Source organism: Bombina bombina, chromosome 2, assembly GCF_027579735.1.
Source record: "Bombina bombina isolate aBomBom1 chromosome 2, aBomBom1.pri, whole genome shotgun sequence".
In the NCBI taxonomy this organism is placed as follows: domain Eukaryota; kingdom Metazoa; phylum Chordata; class Amphibia; order Anura; family Bombinatoridae; genus Bombina; species Bombina bombina.
This window is the reverse complement of record NC_069500.1, coordinates 1344237158-1344249333: the sequence shown is the minus strand read 5'-3', so window position 1 is coordinate 1344249333 and position 12176 is coordinate 1344237158.

The following is a 12176-nucleotide window of genomic DNA, read 5'->3' as shown; positions in this document are numbered from 1 at the left end:
AAATCCTTGTCATTGTATTATCCCAATCTCTGTACCCAGAAGCACAAAAATGTGCAGCTCTGTGCAAAATAATAATAATATTAATGATAATAAAAAGGGTCATTGTTTTAAAAAACTATCCTGTTCCATCTAAAAGGGAATATTTTATACAGTATTACAGAGCTCAGATTTGTTTTTTTAATGGATGGTATTGTGTGAAATAACCAAGTTTTCATTTGGAAGTTATCACTATCAGCTATTAAAATATATATATATAGGTATCAGTTGTACACAAATATGTTAGCTTAAATTTATATAGCTTTTATGTAACTCTTTATGTAAAAACATTTTATGTTTAACTGTTGCTCTTTTATATATATGACAGAAAAATATTGATTATAATGTCCCTTTAAAAAGTGGGGCAGTCAAGATCATAGGTGTCACACTCACTTATTTACTAACAATTCCACAGTATTTGGGAATGTTATGGGGCACAGGTTTGTTCACTGCCCTTTGGTCTCAGAACTTTTCCTTGTGCCATTTATTATCTACTCACCTGTTTATTAAGTTGTTATCTAGGTAAAAAATATATTACAGAGTTCCCTACTATACTGCAATTTACAGGGTTTGTCCCAGTTGTCTGAGATGTGTCTCCTATCCACTCTTTATGTCAGGTTTCTAGTAGATTTCTAAGCCTTACCCCTTTATCACTCAGCCCTGTGCCCTTACACTTGTTTTGGGTTTTAAAATTAAAATTTGAAAGCTATGTCATCCTAAAATTCTACAAAATAATTGTTATTACATTCATAGTGTTGATGGAGCATGCAATTTTAAACAACTTCTATTATCAAATTTGATTTGTTCTCTTAGAGTCCTTTGCTGAAGAGTAAGCATCCTGCAACTGGTCCCACATCTATAAGCTTGCAAGAAGAAACATTTAAATACTCATCGTTTGTTAGGAGCCATACATGGCAAACAAGCTCCACCCACCTATTGCGTGTATATTTTGGTATGTTAAGGTTCTCCAATCACCATCGACACTTAAATAAGTTTTCCTACTCGCACGTGCTGATTTGTGCATGCGCAATTCGAAATAGCTAACTGAAAAATATTAAGCATGCACTGCTAAACTGTTATATAAGAAAACAGCTAACTGGACAAGAAGAAAGCTGCGTGCGTAGCTTGGCAGCCATTTTCGACTGGTAACAAACAATCATTATTTAAAAGTTTCTTGTACTTCTTCGAGTCTTACAGCTGTGGAACCCGTTGCAAGATGCTTGTCTGGTATGTAACAAAAAGTAATAATGAATAAGTATTCGGTGTAGACTGTCCCTTTAAATGTGTAAGTTTACTATCCCTTTAAAGTGCACCATGGCTTTTGAGGAAAACTATGTATATATTTACTTTTTTGTGATCAGAAAAAACACAGAAAACCCAATTTTTAGGTTTGACAGGTAGTTCTCAGGGAGATTACTTTTAAAATGACCTTATTGTGTTACTGTGAATAAAATGCTTATGTAATAGAGTACATTTTCTAGGAAGCTCTTAAAGATAAAAGAAATAGAACAAAATATCACAATGATGAGATTGTTAGGATTCCCATATCACTTACATTAATTTTCCACTACCAACGTTTGTACATGGCTTAAATTCAAAACTAATTGATATTTTTGAAATTTAAATACATTTTTAAAGTTTTTTTTAAAGGGACAATAAAAAGTAATTAAATACTAAATATAATTATGCATTTAATATAAAGATTAGCTTGGGAATAATATGCAAAATTATGTTAGTTGCAAGAGACATTAAAGTCACAATTAAACTTTCAGATTGATGTTGCTGTTTAAAGAGACTTTCTAATTTACTTCCATTTTTCCATTATCAAATTGCACATAGTCTTTTTATATACACACTTTCTGAGGCACCAACTCCCACCGAGCATGTGCAAAAGTTCACAGTCTGTACATATAAGAGTCTGTGATTGGCTGATGGCTGTCACATGATACAGAGGGCTGGGGTGTTAAAATAAATTTGGAAGTTAGTAAAAAAAGTCTTCTACTGGGGGCCGAATTATCATTGTGCGGGCAGACATGATTATGTTCGCCGCAAATCGATAAATGCCGACAGCATACGCTGTCAGCATTTATCATTACACAAGCATTTCTAGTGAAATGCTTGTGCAATGCCGCCCCCTGCAGATTTGCGGGCAATTGGCCGGCAGGGGTTTGAATCAACCTGATCGTATGATTGCTGTCCGCCGCCTCAGAGGTGGCGCACGAGTTAAGGAGCAGCGGTCTTATGACCGCTGCTTCTTAAAGGGACACTCAAGTCAAAATTAAACTTCATGATTCAGATACAGCAGGCAATTTTAAACAACTTTCCAATTTACTTCCATTAACAAAATGTGCACAGTCTTTTTATATTTACACTTTTTGAGTCACCAACTCCTACTGAGCATGTGCAAGAATTCCCAGCATATACATATATGCATTTGTGATTGGCTGATGGCTGTCACATGATACAGGGGGAGTGGAAATCGACATAACTTTGCAATTTATTTAACAAAAATCTACTACTCATTTGAAGTTCAGACTAAGTGCTATTGCATTGTCTTCTTATCATGCATTTGTTGATTATGCAAATGTACAGTGTTGACTGGTCCTTTAACTCCCGATTCTGGCGAGGCTGAATGCTTGTGTGGAATTAGCAACATTGACCTGTTTTATAAATCGACCCCTCAGAGTTAAGTGCTATTGCATTGTCTTTTTAGTATGCACTTCTGTATTTAAAGGTACTATAGCAGGGGTTTTCAAAGCCTTAGGCATTGGGCCTCCTCTCTGATGAAATTTACAAGACAGCGCCTCCATAATAGATGTTTCTTGATTTTTTTATCTTTAAAGTGAATGTAAATTTTGATGCTAAAGTGCCCGGTTTTTAAAAATTTGATTAAAAACAGGGGCACTTTAATTCATCAAAATTTACATTTCACTCGTGAAAAAAATACTTACCTTTTAAACTTGACAGCCGCTCCAGCTTCCCCAGGTCATCGCAAAGCCATTTCTGACGTCAGAAATGATGGATCGGTCATCCTCCAATCACGGCTTCCCCCCGGGGTAATCAGTGTCTGATTTGAAGCCGTGATTGGAGGAAGCCGGATTCCTCATTTTATACCCAGGAAGAGGCTTTGCGGCAGGCGGAGGAAGCTGAAGCGGCTGTCAAGATTAAAAGGTAAGTATTTTTTCACAGCACAAGTGAAATGTAAATTTTGATGAATTAAAGTGCCCCTGTTTTTAATCGCATTTTTAAAAAACGGGCACTTTAGCATCAAAATTTACATTCACTTTAAAGACAAATTTTAATATTTATTTTTACTTTTAATTTGGGGAATTTACATCTGATCCAGGGTTCACACACGGCTTTTGCGCTGATGCTACTCAACCAAAAAGAGTGCTTCAATTTGCACTTTGTTACTCCTGAGTTAAACGCAAGATGTTGACCGAGACAATGAATGCAATTCAGCCTGTAAACGATTTTTACCTCAGTGTCTTTCACCTACATCACATCCTTTCCCTTATTCTACCACAAAATAGCAAGTGTAATTGTCAGCTCTTAAAAAAACTTCCCCCCCCCCCCCCACAAGTCATCTGCTGCTTGGGATTTCCATAGTATAGTGTATAGTGTCATTGCTCCTGCGCCTTATTTGCTATAGTGCCCCCTTGGGGAGGCCTGCCTCACACTTTGAAAACTGTTGCACTATGGTAATGAGGAATAACATGTAAGGTTTAGGTTCTATAAAGTAATGTACACAGCCATGTTGTAACCTTGTTTTTCAGTTATCTAATTCCTTTTTCTGTAGGCAATTAGGGACATATATAAAACAGGCAATAAAATGCCCAAATACAAAAACTAACAAGGTTTCCCCTTAGCCATTGTTGTCACAGTTCAGTGTTTGGACACTTTTTTGCCTGTTTTATACATGCCCTTAGTAAAAGAGAGAGTTAAAGGGACAGTCTACACCAGAATTTTTATTGTTTTAAAAGATGGATAATCCCTTTATTACCCATTCCCCAGTTTTGCATAACCAACACAGTTATATTAATATACTTTTTACCTCTGTGATTATCTTGTATCTAAGCTTCTGCAAACTGCCCCTTTATTTCAGTTATTTTGACAGACTTGCAGTTTAGCCAATCAGTGCTGGCTCCCAGATAACCTCACGTGCATGAGCACAGTGTTATCTATATGAAACACATGAACTAACACCCTCTAGTGGTGAAAAACTGTTAAAATGCATTCTGAAAAGAGGTGGCCTTCAAGGTCTAAAAAATTAGCATATGAACCTCCTAGGTTAAGCTTTCAACTAAGAATACCAAGAGAACAAAGCAAAATTGGTGATAAAAGTAAATTGGAAAATTGTTTAAAATGACATGCCCTATCTGAATCATGAAAGTTTATTTTGGACTAGACTGTCCCTTTAAGAGGAAACCTAGGTTTCAACATTGTGATACCAATTACTTTATAGAAACTCAATGGAACTAGAAAACCTACAATCTCCAGAGTTAAATTACAGGAACAAGGGACAAAATAAATAATGCAAACTTTTTTTTTACTAGACCTAATTATACATTAATATATACATTCTTTGTATTGCCCCTTTAAAAGGACATGCATAGTATATATAATTAATTATGCACTGCACTGCAAAGGAACTGGCCAATAAGGGACATATGTAAATGAGCTTGTAATCAGAGCTTGCCAATCACTCTGTAGAACACTGCAAGCTCCAGTAAATCCCCCCATACTTTAAAAGACATTAAACATCTCTTGCTTTCGTGTGCTTGTCCAACGCTCCCTAGACTGGCCAAAAAAACTAATTATGTGACCAAAACTTCATCAAAAAGTGTCAAATTGCCTAAATTAGCTTTTTGATTTTCAACATTTGGAAGAAAACTTTATTTACACCATTTGTTTAATATCCCTTTAACGGGATATTAAATCGTATGAGTCTTTAATATAATTGTTGTCAACAGAAGAGATAAATAGAAAACTAGTTCTATTACTTTATAGAAACTAAAGTATGTTATAGAAACTAAACCTTTTCACTATTTAAACAACTAATACCCGGTATAATTGTAAAAAATACATCTCCATGTAATTATAAGGTTTTACTTTGAATACATCATTATGTCTAGCAAGCATTTACTGGTTAAAGTCCCTTTAAATGGGATGTTAAAGGGACATGAAACCCAATTTTTTTCTTTCATGATTTAGAAAGAACATGCAATTTTAAACAACTTTCTAATTTACTTATATTATCTCATTTGTTTCATACTCTTGATATTCTTTTCTGAAAAGCATATCTAGATAGGCTTAGTAGCTGCTGATTGGTGGGTCCACATAGATGCTTTGTGTGATTGGCTCACCCCTATACATTGCTATTTCTTCAACAAAGGATATCTAAAAAATAAAACAAATTAGATAATAGAAGTAAATTTGAATGTTGATTAAAATTACATTCTCTAAATGAATCATGAAAGAAATATTTTGGGTTTAGTGTCCATTTAAGTCAAAATTAAATTTTATGATTCAGATAGAGCATACGATTTTAAACAAATATTCAATTTACTTCCATTAACAAAATGTGCACAGTCTTTTTATATTTACACATTTTCAGTCACCAGCTCCTACTGAGCATGTGCAATAATTCACTGAATATATGTACAGTATATGCATTTGTGATTGGCTGATGCCTGTCACATGATACAGGAGAAGTGGATATAGACATAACTTTGAAATTTGTCGGAAAAAAATCTACTACTCATTTGAAGTTCAGACTATGAGGTAGATTTAACAAGCAGCGCATGCTGCATTCGATGCCCATCGTTTCAGGCTCGCCAGAAACGGAAGTTTAGAAGCAGCGGTCATAAGACCGCTGCTCCTTAACTTCTCCCCCACATTTTAGGTGGTGGACCGAAATCATCCCGATGATTGAAACCCCCTGCTAGCGGCCAATTGGCTGCGAATGTGAAGGGGCGGCATTGCATAAGCATTTCACAAGAAATTTTTAGCGATATCGGGCGGACATGATTCGCTACAGAAATCAAGTAAGTTGTTTGCTACCCCCCAAGTCTGTTCCTTGTTATGTTTACTATCAGAGGTCTTTTGCAGTAAGAGCAAGCAAAATAAATAATGGAAGTATATTGAAATGTTGTTTTATTTTCTTTGGACATGGAGATCAAGGGGCATATTTATCAAGCTCCGTATGTGCCATAACTTGTCCTCCTGCTCTGAGGCCGCAAACAGAAACCAACCCGATCGAATACGATCAGCTTTATTGACATCCCCTGCTAGCGGCCGTGAATCTGCAGGGGGCGGCATTTCACCCTGGTGCAATGATAAATGCCGAGAGCGTATGCTGTCAGCATTTATCGATGTGCGGCGGACATGATACGCTACTTCGTATCATGTCCGCTCGCACATTGATAAATATGCCCCAATATATTGAGTTTAATATCACTTTCACCAAGATTTCATGTCTCTAGGACAGAAGCCAGAAAGTTGTTTTGATTTGCTAGTGACCTTTTTTTTCCCAGGATATGTCCTGTATCATAATTCCAAGGAAGTTCATTTCAGAAGGACTCGGCTACACTTTTTATAGTACTAAAACAAGCTAGCGTGAGTGGTGCAAGATGCTGACTTTGTCATTTTCATGAGTATTAGATTTCAGCTAGAAGCGTCCAATTCTGCTTTACATCGTCTTGCGTCCAAGCTCATACAGAACGTCTCTGTTTAGTAAATATGAAAGCACAGTTGTAATTAATAGGCCAGAGTTTATCACTTATTACATTTTGTAAAAAGCCCATGACTATTTGATTTCCCTGCACCTCAAAGGCTGTAAGAATTCAAATCCACAACGTATGCTTTAAGCTCATAAAATGTTTGAGAGCAGTCAGTGGGCACAAGAGAAACGACCTATGCTCACAGGTCTCATTCACAGAGGTGTTAGGAACCAAAATACAGGAAACACACAGAGCTCTGTAAGACTTCAAAGGCACAAGTGAGAGAGAAGCAGAAACCAGGGTGATGTTTGCATTCTAACAGCCAATATACATTAGGAAAGGGGAAAAAAAGAAAGAAAAAAGAAAAAGAAAGTGCCTTTCAATGCATGGTAGTGAAGTACTGAAATTATTTATTTAATTCCAACGTATATTCCTGGTTAAATTACCTTGAAGAGTTGACATTTCTCATTTCCCTGTTACATGACACACTGTTTGGAGTCTCTTCTGCAGGTCACACTACAGGTATGTACACTTACATTGGGAAATGGGGGTAAAAAAAAGAAAAGAAAAATGTGCAGCTCTGCTCCTGTGTGATCACCAAATTGATTATATACTTTGCATGATAATGTCCTTTTTTATAATTGTGCAAAGTAAGAATGTGTAACGAGTTTCATTATTTAGTTTGGATAATTTTCTGGTAAGTTAACTCTTAAGTTTTTTTTCCCACTGCCAAGAACTGAGACCCTGCAACAGTTTCCAGATTGTTTGATCAGTGCAGGAGCTCATTTACATTTATCTTTAATTGCCCACAGTAAGAGGAAATAAACAGAATACTATCCATGCTTTTTAAAGGCATACAAACTTTAACTTCTGAATTTCACTCTAAAATATAGTTTTATGTTGTAAAACAAATACCAGACATATAGTTATAAGCATTACTGGATCCATAACATGACATTATTTTCTTTACACCTGGATTCTTTCAAAAACAAAAAAAATCTATTATTAAAATACAATTTGTTTTATATATACGTATATTCTATATTAAACATAAAATCAATAATAAAATACTCTTGATTGTATTTTGTTAATTAAGAAAAAAAAATATGTTTGTTTATAACTTTAATTATAAAAGGGTTTATACATATACAGATTTATTCAGATATCTATAGGGAAAACATGAGAATTGCATCAAATATGAGCAAATTTAAGTGCTAAGGCAAAAATAAAATAAGTGAAGTCTACGACTCAGATGTCTGTATTGTTGCAAACAACAAATACAGTTTTTCACAATTTGGGCAGCCATATTGTCTAAAATTGCTATTCAAAAATATTGTGGAAGTATCTCATTCACAAAAGTCTGCACCTAATAACACAACATTCAAACTACGGGGCCGATTTGTCATGTGTCTGGCAGACATGATCCGCTGTAGCGATCATGTCCGCCAGACAATGATAAATGCCGACAGCATACGCTGTCAGCATTTATCATTGCACAAGCAGTTCACATTTTTGTAAATATTTTATTATATCTTTTCATGTGACAACACTGAATAAATGACACTTTGCTACAATGTAAAGTAGTAAGTGTACAGCCTGTATAACAGTGTAAATTTGCTGTCCCCTCAAAATAACTCAACACACAGCCATTAATGTTTAAACCGTTGACAACACTTTTTAAGGCCCAGAGGGTGCACATGGGGACAGGGGGGAGGACACCAGGGACATCACAGGGAGCAAGGCAGGTGTCCATGGAGGATGAGAGGATGAGATGTCCAAACTTCTCATTCAATGAAAATGTTGCCCTAGTCCAGGCCATCATGGGCAATTACAGTGCCCTCTTTGGGCAGGAGAAGGGCAAAGACAGTGCCAAAAGGCGTAAAACTGCATGGTTGGCGGTAGAGGATGCCGTCAACAGTGTGGCCCTGCAGAGGAGGACTGTTGAGGGCCTTAAAAAGCGGTGGAATGACTGCAAGAGGCGGGTGAAAGAAAAGATGGTGCAGGAAGCTATGCACCAGAGGGGAACAGGCGGTGGTCCATCCGTGGACATAGAATATAACACCTGGCAGGAGATAATACGCAGGTCGCTGAGTATCACAGCAGTCCGTGGACTTCAAGGGGCTCGTGACTCAGGGGCTGCAACCACAGCACATCATGCTGGTGAGTAACATCCCACACACCAGTATTATATGTATTTGAGATATAACATCCTTTATTATCACACATTCATGTACACAATGAGGATCATGGTATTTGGCCTACTAACAAAAACATCTACAATTATATTTGACATTAATGCTACTTAACACAATGCAATTCATGATATGAGGTGGAATAGTGCAATACTAACATGTCTCAGAGTAACACAGGCCACAAGCCACATGTAGAGTTTTCAGTAAATGGACTCTATAGCCATCACAATACTTTTAGCTCAAGAAAGCAGGTTCTGTGCCTACATCAGGCTAAAGTAAATTGTGTGACCATAGTGTCACTTAAAGAACACATTTTTTCCATCATTGACATGTACACATAACTATTGTATGAAACACATACCTGTATACTGTGCATATTAAAATCCCTCATATCACAAATCACAATGTGCACATGCATGTTATAGAGTTTGACATGAGAATGAGTATAGGCCCTAGCATGTATCAATATACATTGTATGCCCACATGGACATATATATGACTGTACTAATCCCTCTCATCATTTGACTCCTCCACAGAACCTCCTGTCACGAGGATACAAACAGGCATGCCGCCACCACCACCACCACCAGTCACAGGCATGTAGCCACCACCACCAGTCACAGGCATGCAGCCACCACCACCAGTCACAGGCATGCAGCCACCACCACCAGTCTTCAGGCAAACACATGAACAGTATGCTCCCAGGCATGAGCATGGTTGGATGGCTTCAGATGGATGGCTTCAGATATAAACCCCAATTTCTTTCATGTAATTAGCAAGAGTCCATGAGCTAGTGACGTATGGGATATACATTCCCACCAGGAGGGGCAAAGTTTCCCAAACCTCAAAATGCCTATAAATACACCCCTCACCACACCCACAATTCAGTTTTACAAACTTTGCCTCCGATGGAGGTGGTGAAGTAAGTTTGTGCTAGATTCTACGTTGATATGCGCTCCGCAGCAAGTTGGAGCCCGGTTTTCCTCTCAGCGTGCAGTGAATGTCAGAGGGATGTGAGGAGAGTATTGCCTATTTGAATGCAGTGATCTCCTTCTACGGGGTCTATTTCATAGGTTCTCTGTTATCGGTCGTAGAGATTCATCTCTTACCTCCCTTTTCAGATCGACGATATACTCTTATATATACCATTACCTCTGCTGATTCTCGTTTCAGTACTGGTTTGGCTTTCTACAAACATGTAGATGAGTGTCCTGGGGTAAGTAAATCTTATTTTCTGTGACACTCTAAGCTATGGTTGGGCACTTTGTTTATAAAGTTCTAAATATATGTATTCAAACATTTATTTGCCTTGACTCAGAATGTTCAACTTTCCTTATTTTTCAGACAGTCAGTTTCATATTTGGGATTATGCATTTAAATTATTCATTTTTTCTTACCTTCAAAAATTTGACTCTTTTTTCCCTGTGGGCTGTTAGGCTCGCGGGGGCTGAAAATGCTTCATTTTATTGCGTCATTCTTGGCGCGGACTTTTTTGGCGCAAAAATTATTTTCCGTTTCCGGCGTCATACGTGTCGCCGGAAGTTGCGTCATTTTTTTACGTTATTTTGCGCCAAAAATGTCGGCGTTCCGGATGTGGCGTCATTTTTGGCGCCAAAAGCATTTAGGCGCCAAATAATGTGAGCGTCTTATTTGGCGCTAAAAAATATGGGCGTCGCTTTTGTCTCCACATTATTTAAGTCTCATTTTTCATTGCTTCTGGTTGCTAGAAGCTTGTTCTTTGGCATTTTTTCCCATTCCTGAAACTGTCATTTAAGGAATTTGATCAATTTTGCTTTATATGTTGTTTTTTCTCTTACATATTGCAAGATGTCTCACGTTGCATCTGAGTCAGAAGATACTACAGGAAAATCGCTGTCTAGTGCTGGATCTACCAAAGCTAAGTGTATCTGCTGTAAACTTTTGGTAGCTATTCCTCCGGCTGTTGTTTGTATTAATTGTCATGACAAACTTGTTAATGCAGATAATATTTCCTTTAGTAAAGTACCATTGTCTGTTGCAGTTCCTTCAACATCTAAGGTGCAGAATGTTCCTGATAACATAAGAGATTTTGTTTCTGAATCCATCAAGAAGGCTATGTCTGTTATTTCTCCTTCTAGTAAACGTAAAAAATCTTTTAAAACTTCTCTCCCTACAGATAAATTTTTAAATGAACATCATCATTCTGATTCTGATGACTCTTCTGGTTCAGAGGATTCTGTTTCAGAGATTGATGCTGATAAATCTTCATATTTATTTAAAATGGAATTTATTCGTTCTTTACTTAAAGAAGTATTAATTGCTTTAGAAATAGAGGATTCTGGTCCTCTTGATACTAATTCTAAACGTTTAGATAAGGTATTTAAATCTCCTGTGGTTATTCCAGAAGTTTTTCCTGTTCCTAATGCTATTTCTGCAGTAATTTCCAAAGAATGGGATAAATTGGGTAATTCATTTACTCCTTCTAAACGTTTTAAGCAATTATATCCTGTTCCGTCTGACAGGTTAGAATTTTGGGACAAAATCCCTAAAGTTGATGGGGCTATTTCTACCCTTGCTAAACGTACTACCATTCCTACGTCAGATGGTACTTCGTTTAAAGATCCTTTAGATAGGAAAATTGAATCCTTTCTAAGAAAAGCTTATCTGTGTTCAGGTAATCTTCTTAGACCTGCTATATCATTGGCTGATGTTGCTGCAGCTTCAACTTTTTGGTTGGAAACTTTAGCGCAACAAGTAACAAATCGTGATTCTCATGATATTATTATTCTTCTTCAGCATGCTAATAATTTTATCTGTGATGCCATTTTTTTATATTATCAGAGTTGATGTCAGGTTTATGTCTCTAGCTATTTTAGCTAGAAGAGCTTTATGGCTTAAGACTTGGAATGCTGATATGGCTTCTAAATCAACTCTACTTTCCATTTCTTTCCAGGGTAACAAATTATTTGGTTCTCAGTTGGATTCTATTATCTCAACTGTTACTGGTGGGAAAGGAACTTTTTTACCACAGGATAAAAAATCTAAAGGTAAAAACAGGGCAAATAATCGTTTTCGTTCCTTTCGTTTCAACAAGGAACAAAAGCCTGATCCTTCATCCTCAGGAGCAGTTTCAGTTTGGAAACCATCTCCAGTCTGGAATAAATCCAAGCCTGCTAGAAAGGCAAAGCCTGCTTCTAAGTCCACATGAAGGTGCGGCCCTCATTCCAGCTCAGCTGGTAGGGGGCA